Source organism: Lynx canadensis, chromosome A1 (genome assembly GCF_007474595.2).
Source record: "Lynx canadensis isolate LIC74 chromosome A1, mLynCan4.pri.v2, whole genome shotgun sequence".
Classification (NCBI taxonomy): domain Eukaryota; kingdom Metazoa; phylum Chordata; class Mammalia; order Carnivora; family Felidae; genus Lynx; species Lynx canadensis.
The window spans coordinates 109,549,885-109,562,581 of NC_044303.2; the positions used below are offsets into that span (position 1 = coordinate 109,549,885).

The 12,697-nt window shown below is 38.9% G+C and overlaps 1 long non-coding RNA gene across 1 annotated transcript in view; it reads right to left on the reverse strand.

Annotated features, from left to right (window-relative positions):
* Nucleotides 1-3,668, reverse strand: part of LOC115515766 — a 40,570-nt gene extending 36,902 nt beyond the window's left edge. The window contains exons 1-2 of the long non-coding RNA XR_003969404.1: nt 3,041-3,668; nt 858-939 (exon numbers count right to left, since the gene is read on the reverse strand). This is a non-coding gene — a long non-coding RNA (uncharacterized LOC115515766). The remainder of the gene's footprint in view (nt 1-857; nt 940-3,040) is intronic.
* Between the last annotated feature and the right edge of the window lie 9,029 nt (nt 3,669-12,697).

The following is a 12,697-nucleotide window of genomic DNA, read 5'->3' on the forward strand; positions in this document are numbered from 1 at the left end:
GAAAAAAACCCTTGATTTAAAAGAGCAATTAGATGGGGCACCTGGGTGGCTCAGTTGGTTAACAATGCAATGCTTGATTTCAGCTCAGATCAAGATCTCACAGTTTTGAGACAGAGCCCAGCATCAGGCTCCGCGCTGAGTGTAGAGCCTGCTTGGGATTCTCTCTCCCTCTCTCTCTCTCTGCCCCTCCCCTGCTTGTGCTCTCTCTCTCTCCCTCTCTCAAAACAAACAAACAACCAAACATTAATTAATTAAGCAACCTGAATATAAAATATCAAGTCCCAGAACTCCGCCACAGGGCAGGGAAGCTACTGGAACTCTCTCTGGCTCAGAGGGTCTGGTTCAAACCGATGTTCATGTGCCCCTCCACCCTGATAAGGTGGATGGGAGTAGGGTCTGGGCACCTTACCCAGCCTGCTTCTTCAATGAGCCCCAGGCCTTTATCCCACACCAGCCCAAACTATCCCCCAAGGTGGCCCTAGCACGGCACACACCAGGACGCCTCTGCTCAGCACTCACTACAGTTGCAGCCATCTTGCCAAGGTGACACAGTTGCAGGGCTCCCAGGAACACCCAAGCCCACACTAGTTTGGCTACAGATGAGTTGCTCTGGCACCTGCTGTGTGCAGGACCACCTCGACTCCAGCCACTCCACTGGGATGCCCCCTGCCTGGAGCACCCCAGGGCACCCTGGCTTGCACCCACATCAGTTGCAGCTGTCCTACCAAGGCACCCTCTGCATGGAGAGCCCTGGGAACCCCCCAGCTTAAACCCATCTCAGCTTCAGCTGTCCTATCAGGGTACCTCTGTGTGGAGAGCCTCAGGTCCACCCCGGCCCATGCCTACTCCAATCTCACCTGTCCCTCCAGGACAGGCACTGGGGATGACCATACACAGGACTGTTCCTTCAAGTATAGGACAAGTAGCTGTTCCACCTGCCTGAGAGAAACACACACAGAAAAGTCAAGCAAAATATCAAAAAGATATATGCACCACAATGTTTACTGCAGCATTATTTACAATAGCCAAAACATGAAAGCAACCTACACATCCACTTAAAGATGCATGAATTTTACAAACATCACACACACACACACACACACACACACACAGACTGGAATATTACTATTATATTATACTATGTTATTATATCAGCCATAAATAAGCAGGAAATCTTGCCATTTAAAACAACATGAATAGAACTTGACAGTATTATGCTAAGTGAAATAAGTCAGAGAAAGACAAATACTGTATGATCTCACTTATATGTGGAATCTAAAAATAAAAACAAAGTGGCAAATGGGTGAAGGGGATCAAAAGGTAGAAACTTCATTATAAAATAAATAAGGGGAGCCCAGGTGGCTCATTTGGTTAAGCATCAGACTTCAGCTCAGGTCATGATCACACGGCTCGTGAGTTCAAGCCCCGCACAGGACTCTGTGCTGACAGCTCAGAGCCTGGAGCCTGCTTCAGATTCGGTGTCTCTGTTTCTCTTTGTCCCTGCCCTGCTTGCACTCCATCTCTCTTTCTCTCAAAAATTAACAAACATTAAAAAAAAATGTTAAGTCATGGGGATGTAAGGTACAGTATGGTAACTTTGTTAGCATACAGTCATGCATATCTGAAAGATGCTAAAAGAATAGATATTAGAAGTTCTCACCACAAGAAAAATGATTTTGTAACTGTGCATGGTGACGGATATTAACTAGACTAATTGTAGTGATCATTTTGCAATATAAACAAATACTGAATCATTAGGTCATACACCTGAAACTAAATGTAATTGTCAATTATATCTCAATTTTGATCAACTAAAAGAGGGGTGCCTGGGTGGCTCAGTTGGTTGAGTGTCTGCCTCTTGGTTGGGGCTCAGGTCATGATCTGCTGGTTCATGGGTGTGAGCCCTACATCAGGCTCCATGCTGACAGTGTAGAGCCCACTTGGGATTCTCTCTCTTCTCTCTCAGCCTCTTCCCCCTCACACATGCTCACTAGCTCTCTCTCTCTCTCAAAATAAATTTTAAAAAACTTAATGAAAAAAAAAAAAAACAGGGGCACCTGGGTGGCTCAGTTGTTAAGCATATGACTTCAACTCAGGTTATGATCTCACAGTTCATGAGTTCGAGTCCCACATAAGGTGAGCTTGAGCCCCGCTTCAGGTGAGTCCCACTTCTCTCTCTCTTGCTCTCTCTCCCTCTCTCTCTCTCTCTCTGCCCTTTGCTCACGTGTGCCCCTGCTTCAAAAAACTTTAAAAAAATAAAAAACTCTATGATATTTACATTTAGATGCATCACAAAGTGTCCAAAAAAAAAAAAAAAAAAAAAGAATCCTGAAACTGTCAAGAGAAAGCAGCAAAATGGCCTCAATAAAATGAATAGCTGATTTCTCCTTAGGAAAAAAATGGAGGCCAGAAGCCAGTGCGATAACGAACTAGAAGTGCTGAATGAAAAAGATTGCAACCAAGAATTCTACATCCAATACAACTATATAGATAAATGAAGATGGAGATATATGGAGATACACATCTGTCTTCACCTACTAGAATGTATCTCTCAGGTTAAGGACTGTTGTTTTGTTTTAGTGCCTGACACACAGTAAGCACACAATAAACATTTACTTAATGAATGAATGAACTTATAATTGTTGTGTGAAGTATTCATACTTATTTATTTAAAATATGTCTTCAAGGGGCATCTGGGTGGCTCAGTCAGTTGAGTGTCTGACTCTTGATTTTGGTTCAGGTCATGATCCCAGGGTTGTGGGATCTAACTCCTGTGTTGGGCTCCACACTGAGCATAGAGACGGCTCGCTTTCTTCCTCCCTTCCTTCCTTCCTTCCTTCCTTCCTTCCTTCCTTCCTTCCTTTCTCTCTCTCCCTCTCCCTCTCCCTCTCCCTCTCCCTCTCTCCTCCTCCTTCTCCTCCTCCTCCTCCTCCTCCTCCTCCTCCTCCTCCTCCTTTCCCCTGGTCACACACACTCTCTCTCAAAATAAAATAAAAATACAAAAATAAAATACATCTTCCATACTAGGTTGAATACTTACAAAGCAAAGATTTCATTTTTAGTTCAGGAATAAAGTACTTATCATATACAGATCCACCTGTGAGAATGACAGACACCAAGATGTTACAGTGATTATTACCTCTGGATGCTGGGGTTGTGGGGGATTTTTCTTTATTTGCACATCTGCGCTTCACACAATAACATTTTTGTGTAATTTTTTTCAAGTGCAGAATACTGACGTAGGAAAATGCTCTTTATACATTTTAAGTGAAATAAGGTGGTAAAAGTTATAAAATGTATTATCCTGTAAAATATAAATGTGCTTTTAAAAGGACTCTAAGTAGTCACTAAGGTGTTATCAGTGCCACAGGTGCAAAGATTCAGGCTTGCTTCTCATTGCTGGTCCCTTCAACAAATTCCCTACGTTGAAAACATATATTCCAAGTAAATTCAATGGAATGGACACATTATCTCCCACCTGATGATTTGGCAAAATGATAGGAGCCAAATTTTTAAAAGATGTAAACACACCAATATGGGAGAAAAAGACAATAACAACAGCTTTTTGAAAGATGGAAAGCAGACTGACAGGAGGGACACTGTGTGGCTAACCCAACAACAGTGAATCCCAAACCAACCACAGAGAAGCTGGGACCTAAAATGATGTAGAGATTCCCCAACAATGCTCAGGAACTTGCAGAAGACCAAGTACTTCTGGATGAGGAGTGGTGAAAACAGGCTGACACTTGGTTTAAAAAGCAATTAGAGGGGCACCTGGGTGGCTCAGTTGGTTGAGCATCCGACTTCAGCTCAGGTCATGATCTTGCGGTCTGTGAGTTCAAGACCCGCGTTGGGCTCTGTGCTTGCTGACAGCTCGGAGCTTGGAGCCTGCTTCGGATTCTGTGTCTCCCTCTCTCTCTGCCCCTCCCCCACTCATGCTCTGTCTCTCTCTGTCAAAAATAAATAAACATTAAAAAAAATGTTTTTAAAGCAATTAGAGGGTGCCTGGGGGCTCAGTCGTTTGAGCCTTGTTCTTCAGTTCAGGTCATGGTCTTGTGGTTGGTGAGTTCAAGCCCCACACTGGGTTACTGCTGTCAGCACAAAGCCTGGTTCCCCTCTGTCCTCTGTCCCCCTCTCTCTGCCCCTCCCCTGTCTGCACTCTCCCCACAATAAATAATTTTTTTAAAAGGCAGTTAGATCCCCATTTCCATTCCTCAGAGTTAAAGGACTCCACTCCAGTAGAGACAGAACTATTTTTTCTCTGAAGAGGGTATCTGGAGAAAGAAACACTGGGCATGGTTGACTGCGGCCTAGTTGTGCTGAAATCAGGGCACTAAGTAAACAGTTAACAGATGCTGAGATCCCCCTCGCCCCGCATTCTACCTGCCCCTGGCGGCCAAAATGCTGTTAGCCACACTGGAGATAGGGAGATTCTCTTCTGGGGAATCTGCCCCGTCAGCCAAAAAATGACCCAAAGAAGCTGGCATGGGAGGTTCCCCCCTCCACCACACTGTGAAACACAAGCCAATGGCACTGCAGTGAACCTCCCCCCTACACACACACAAAAACACACGCACACACACACACACACACTTTCTCTCTCTCTCTCTCTGTCCTCTCTCTCTCTCTCTCTCAAGGTTTCCAAATTGCTATTAGTTCCCCACTCCTCAATATGAGCAGGGAATCCAGGATCACCTGACATCCAGGGAAAGCCTATAACATGAAAGAAAAAGATCAAATTAAATTAAAAAGAAAAAATGTGAAAGAAATAAAGACTACACGTGAAGAGGGAAACTTTTAAGTTCTCAGATTGCTAAGGTATCCCATCAATGAAACAAAAACATGGTGCCATTAGACACGCATTCATATTCAGAGAAGAATACAATACCCTTGGGATGGAATATAATCTTAGAGAAATAGCCCAGAGAAGACAATATTTTTTAAAGGAAAAAAAAAAACAAAAAAAAATAAAATAAAAGCACTACTCCAGGAGGTATATAATAAGAAAATGGTAGTTCCAGTAAGAGAGAAGAGAAAGAATGGAGAGAAAAACATCATAAAAATAATTTTTAAAAATGTTCCAAGATCTCTAAGTGTGAATATAGAAATATCTTCTTATAAAGATATGTGAGAGAGGTGCCCGGGTGGCTCAGTTGGTTGAGCTTTCGACTCTTGATTTCAGCTCAGGTTATGATCTCAGGGTCATGGGATCAAGTGCCCTGTCAAGCTCTGCACTGAGCGTGAGGCCTGCTTGGGATTCTCTCTCTCTCCTTCCCTCTGCCCCTCTCCTTTGCTCACACACTCTCAGTCTCTAAAATAAACAAATAAATAAAGATATGTGAGAAAAAGCAAGCTGCAAAAGGTGTACAGGATGCTACATCATATGCAGGAATGAAAAAAAAAAACTGTATATCCATACCTTCTTATAAACTCAGAAAGGATATACCAAAAAAACTAATAAGAGTGATTATTTTTGAGTGGGGTTGATGCATCCCACTGAATTTTTTCATATATACAGTTTTGATTTTTGAGCCATGTGAATAGAACTGCAAAATTAGAAGTAAAAATCAAAACACTCTGCAGGAACCAGTGGTGAGGTAGAGAAACTTAAATTCTAACTGATGAGTTGCTGGAGGCTCATCATAGACAAGTCGGAGATTAAAATCTGAGAGCCCCAGTCATCAGGGCCCCACCCCCAGATTTTTCTGAGATGTGCCTCCAGTAATTCACCATTTCCTTGGTGAATATAAGAGAACAATGCCCTGTGCTTCCAGCAGAGTGAAGGGAAATGAAACATTTTGAAACATGCCAGAGCACTGTGTTTCTTCTTAATAATGTCTGCTCTCAGGAGAAACTATTTAATCAAAGCCCAACAAACCTGGTGGAGTTTTATCAGAGCCTAACTGGCCCGGGGGGGGGGGGGGGGAGAGAGAGAAATACCCAGCTCCAATAGGCTCTAGGTTTCCCCATGGAGGGAGGGAGATACCCAATTTCAGCCCACTCCAGCAGTCCCGTCCCATGGAAGGTCCAGGGGGACTGAGAAGCATGTGTGAAGTTCACAGTACAGAAGTACAGGCTAACTAAGAGGAAATCCTGCTACTCATGGGCCCAATAAGAATACTTCTCCCATCACAAAACACAGTTAGAAAAGACAGCAAGCATTAAACCACACTCACATATGGCAGAGATATTGAGATGGTCAGCCTAGAAGTTTAAAACAAGTATGATTTAAGATGCTAAGCATCCTCATAGACAAAGTAGACAGCATGCAATAATGGATAGGCAATATAAACACAGACAGACATTCTTCTTTTTAAGTTTATTTATCTTCCAGAGACAGAGACAGAACGTGAGCAGGTGAAGGGCAGAGAGAGAGGGAGACACAGATTCCGAAGCAGGCTCCAGGCTCTGAGCTGTCAGCACAGAACCCGATATGGTGCTCAAACTCAAAAACAGTGAGATCATGACCTGAGTCAAAGTTGGACGCTTAACTGAGCCACCCCAGGCACTCTGAGAAATAGACATTCTAAGAACAAACAATAAAAGAAATGCTAGAGCTCAAAAACACTGACAAAAATGAAAAATGTCTTTGATGAGCTTATTGATCGACTACACACAGCTGAGGAAAGAATCTCTCAGTTTGCCTATTTCTCAACAGAAACCACCAATACTGAAAAGTAAAAAGAATAAAAGACTGGGAAAAAAGCAAAAACAAAATATCCAAGAACTGTGGGACAGCTACCAAAAGTGTAACCGAAGCATGATCAGAATTCCAAGAGCAGAGGAAAGAGAGAAGGGAACAGAAGAAATGCTGGAAATAATGATTAAAAATTCCCCAAATTAATGTCAGACAGCAAACCACAGATCCAGGAAGCTCCAAGAACAGCGAGCATAAAAAATGCCCCCATCCCAATTTACCTAGACATAGCATTTTCAAACTTCAGAAAACCAAAAATTAAGAAAAAATCCTAACAGATGTCAGAGGAGAAAAAAAATACTTCACCTATAGAAGAGCAAAGATCAGAATTACACCTACTTCTCTTTATTTTTTTTTTTTAATTTTTAACGTTTATTTACTCTTGAGACAGAGAGAGACAGAGCATGAACAGGGGGAGGGTCAGAGAGAGAGGGAGACACAGAATCTGAAACAGGCTCCAGGCTCTGAGCTGTCAGCACAGAGCCTGACACGGGGCTTGAACTCACGGAGTGCGAGACCATGACCAGAGCTCAAGTCGGACGCCCAACCGACGGAGCCACCCAGGTGCCCCACACCTACTTCTCTTTAAAAGGCAAAGCAAGAAGATAGCAAACTGAAATATTTTAAATGTTGAGAGGAAAAAACCACATGAATGTAAAATTCTGCACCCTGTAAAAATTATACTTCAAAACTGAAGGAGAAATAAAGACTTTCTCAAACAGACAAATATTTGAGGCAATCTGTTTCTAGTAGACCTGCCATGCAAGAAGTGTTAATTAAAAAAAAAAAGAAATTCTTAAGACAGAAGAAAAATGACAAAATTCAGATCTATATAAAGAAAGGAAGAACATTGGAGAAGGAAGAGTGAAGGCAAAATAAAAACACTTATTGTTGTTATTCTTCATCTAACATAATTTGTTTGAAGTAAAAGCAACAACATATTTGATTATTTTTACTTATATGTAAGACTATGTAAGTGTATACACACACACACATATATGTATACACATACATACTTATATATAAGTTAAATGAATGCCAACAATGAGAGAAGGAATGGAAGGGGGGATTTAGTATTATTATAAGTTACTCACACTAACCATGGAGCAATATAGGGTTATTTTAAAAATTGACTTGGATTAATTCTAAATGTATATTACCAACTACAGAACAATCACTAAAAAAAAGTTTAAAAAGTAGTATAACTGATGTACTAATAAAGGAGAGAAAAATGAATAATCTAAAGTGCTCAGTTAAAACCACAAAAGGCAGGGACATCTGGTTGGCTCAGGTCATGACCTCACAGTTTTTGAGTTCGAGCCCCACACCAGGCTCTCTGCTGTACGTCTCCTGCTCATGCACTCTCTCAAAAATAAAAAATAAACATTAAGAAAACCACAAAAGGCAGAAAAAGAGTGGTGGACAAAAATAAGAACAAGGACAACAAATAGAATCAGTAACAATTATGGTGGATATTAATTCAACTACATCAATAATCACTTTGAACACCAATGGCCTAAATGTACCAATTATTTATAGATTGTCAGAGTAGGTCAAGAAACAAGACCCAATTATAAACCTATTTTAAATATAAAGACAAATCTAGATAAATGTTAGTAGATAGAGTAAAATGTACCATGATAACACTGATTTAAAAAAAAAGCAAGAGTAGCTATATTAATACTAATAATATAATAATTTCACACAAAGCAGCCTTCAAAGCAAAGAAAGTTATCAGGGATAAAAAAGGGCATTACATAATTATAAAGGAGTCAATTCTCCAAGAAGATACAACAGTCCTTAATACCATGCTTCTAACAACACAGTTTCAAAATGCATGAGACAAAAGCTGTTAGAACTAGGGTATTGGATGAATCCAGTATTATAGCTGAAGACTTCAACACGTCTCTATCAGAAATGGGTAAGTCCAGCAAGCAGAAGATGAGTAAGGACAGAGTTAAATTCAAGAGCACCATCAATCGACTAGACCTAATGGACACCCAAAGACTATTTCATTCAGCAACAGGATACACATTCTCTTCAAGCTCACACAAAAAGTTCATCAAGACAGAGCACCATTTTGAGCCACAAAACATACCTTAACAAATTTATAAGAAAAAAGATCTTCCTCAACTCAGGATGGAGTTACAGCCTGATAAACTCATTGTAAGTTGAAAGTAAGTCCAAAATGCATTTAATATACCTAACTAACTGAACATGATAGGTTAGGCTAGCCTGCCTTAAATACACTCAGAACACTTACATTAGCCCACATGTGGGCAAAATCATCTAACACAAAGCCTATTTTGTAGTAAACTGTTGAATGTATCATATAATTTATTGCACACTATCCTGAAAATACAAAAAACAGAATGACTCTTTGAGTACAAGATGGTTTTAAGCGCATCCTTCGATTACCCTTGTGACTGTGTGGTTGACTGGGAGCTACAGCTCATCTCCCCTGCTCAGCATCACAAGATAGCAGAGTACCACAAAACGATAGTCTGGGAAAAGGTCAAAATTGAAAATGTCAAGTGTGGTTTCTACTGAATGTGTATCATTTTCATACCACCATAAAGTCAAAAAAATCAGAAGTCAAACCACTGTAAGTTGGGCACCATCTGTAGAAATCATACAATGCCTAACTCTCATGGAATTAAATTAGAAATCAATAAAAGAAGAGAGTAGAAAAATTCCAAAATATGTGGAGATTAAACAAAAAATTTCTAAATAATACATGGGTCAAAGAAGTAATCTCAAGGAAAATTAAATACTATTTTGAACTAAAAGGAAAGTGAAAACTCAAGTTGCCAAAATTTGTAGGATGCAGTGAAAATAGTGCTTAGAGGAAAATTTACAACATTAAGCACATCCATTAGAAAATAAGAAAGATAAAAAATCAAACATCTAATCTTCTGCCTTAGGAAACTAGAAAAAGAAGAGCAAATGAAATCCAAAGAAAGCAGAAGAAAAGAAATAATGAGAATAAGAATAGAAATCAATGACATTGAAGATGAAAATCAGTACACAAAATCAATAAAACCAAAACCAGGTTCTCTGAAAATATCAATAAAGTCAATAATCCTCTAGCCAGGCTAACCAAGAGAAAAATAGATGACATTAATTACTAATAACATAAGTGAAAGAGGGATATCACTACAGACACCATGGACTTTTTTTTTCAGGCCCCACAGACATTAAAAGGATAAGAAAGCAAAACAACGAAAAATTCTATGCCTGCATTTTTTTTTATGTTTACTTATTTTTGAGAGAGAGAGAGTAAAAGCAGAGGAGGGGCCAAGAGAGAGGAGGACCAAGGATCTGTGCCAACAATAATGAGCCCAAAGCAGGGCTCAAACTTACGAACTATGAGATCACAACCCAAGCCAAAGTCTAACGCTCAACATACTGAGCCAACCAGGCACCCCAATGCCCACAAACGTAATAATATAGATGAAATGGATCAATTCCTTGAGAGATACAATCACCTAGAACTCACATAACAAGAAACAGGCAATCTGATTAGGCTTATATCTATTAAAGAATCTAATAATAATTAATAACCTTCTAAAACAGAAAGCACCAGGCCCAGATGGGTTCACTGGTGAATTCTCCAAACATTTAAGGAAGAAATTATACCAATTCTCTACATCCTCTTTCTATGAGGTCAGCATTACCCTAATACCAAAATGGACAAACACATTAAGAAAACTACACACCAATATCTCTTATGAAGATAGTTGTAAAAATTTTCAACAAAATATTAGTAAAGTGAATCTAACAATGTATAATAAGAATTATACCCCATAACCAAGTGGTATTTATCTCTGATAGGCAAGGCTGGTTAAATATTCAAAAATCAATTAATATAATCCATTACATTAACAATCTAAAGAAGAAAAACCACATGATAATATTAATAGACACAGAAAAAGCATTTGGCAAAATCTATCACCAAGTTATGATAAAAAGTCTCATTAACCTAAGAATAGAGGGGAGCTTCCTCAACTTGATTTTTAAAAAAATACAAAAACCTGTAGCTAGCATCATACTTCATGGTGAGAAACTCAAAGCTCTTCCACAAAATCCAGAAGAAGGCAAGGATATCCCCTCTTACTATTGCTTTTCAACATCATGCAGGAATTCTTAGCTAATGAAACAAAACCAGAAAAGCAAATAAAAGGTATACAGGTTAGGAACGAAAAACTAAAACTGTCTTTGTTCGAAGATGACATGACATCAAAGTACAAAATCCAAGAGTGAATAAAAAAAAAAAGTGGAACAAAAAAGCGATTATAGCAGTGTTTCAGGATACAAGGTTAACACACAAAAGCTGATCGTTTTCCTATATACCAGCAATAAACAAGTGGAATTTGAAATTAAAAACACAATATTAGCAACCCCAAAATGAAATAAACATATACAGGGGCACCTGGATGGCTCAGTTGGTTGAACGTCCGACTTTAGCTTAGGTCATGATCTCATGGTTCATGGGTTCAAGCCCTGCGTGGGGCTCTGTGCTGACAGCTCAGAGCGTGGAGTCTGCTTCAGATTCTGTGTCTCCCTCTCTCTCTGCCCCTACCCTGTTTGTGCTTTGTCTCTCTCTCAAAAATAAATAAACATTAAAAAAATTATTTTTAAATACACATATATACTAAATATACTATATATACTATATATATATACTATATATACTACTATATATACACATATATACTATATATACTATATATATATATATATATATATAACAAATATGTATAAGATCTATATAAGAAAAACTAGAAAATCTTGATGAAAGAAATCAAAGAACTAAATAAATGGAGAGATGGCCAAATTCATGGACAGGAAAACTCAATATTGTCAAGATGTCGTTATCCCCAAATTAATCCACAGATTCAATGCAATCCCAATCAAAATCCCAACAAGTTATTTTGTAGACATCCAGAAAGTGATTCTGAAGTTTAGATGGAAAGGGAAAAGACTCAGAATAGACAACACAATATTGAAGGAGAAGAAAAAGTTGAAGAACTGATACCACCCAGTATCAAGACTTGCTATAAAGCTACAGTAATCAGGACAGTGTGATACTGGAAAAAAATAGACAGGTAGATCAAAGGAACAGAATGAAGAGCCCAGAAACAGACTGCCATAAATACAGTCAACTGTTATTTGACAAAGGAACAGAGGTAATTCACTTGAGCAAAGATAATCTTCAATAAATGACAATGGAACTGGACATTCACATCCCACCCCCCAAAAATAGACACAGACATTACAGGTTTCACAAAAATTAATTCAAAATGGATCACAGACCTAAATATAAAATGCAAACTATCAAACTTCTATAAGATAATATAGGATAAAATGTCTATGACTTTGGGTTTGGTGATGACTTTTTATGTGCAACACCAGAGGCACAATCTATGAAAGAAAGAAATGACAAGCTGGACTTCATTAAAAGTAAGAATTTCTAGCCTGCAAAATATACTGTTAAGAGAATGAGCACAAGCCACAAACTGGGAGAAAATATTGCAAAAGACATATAGATAAAGTATTGTCCAAAAATTAAACAATTAGAAAACAACCCAATTTTAAAAAGGGCCAAACATCTTAATGGACACCTCACCAAAGAAGTTATACAGGTGGTAAATGAGTACATGAAAACATCATATATTATCAGGAAATTAAATTAAAACCACAGTGAGCTACCATTACATACCTATTAGGAGGGTTAAAATCCAAACTGCTGACATCACCAAAATTTCATGAGGATGTGGAGCGACAGGAACTCTCTCATTTGTTGCCAAGTGACAATGCAAAATAGTGTGGCCATTTTGGAAGACACTTTGACAATTACAAAATGAAACATGCTCTTAACATATGATCCAGTGATCACTTTCCTTGGTATTTATGCAAATGAATTGAAAACTTACGTCCACAGAAAAACCTGCATACAGATGTTTAATAGCAGCCTTATTTATAATTGCCAAACCTTGG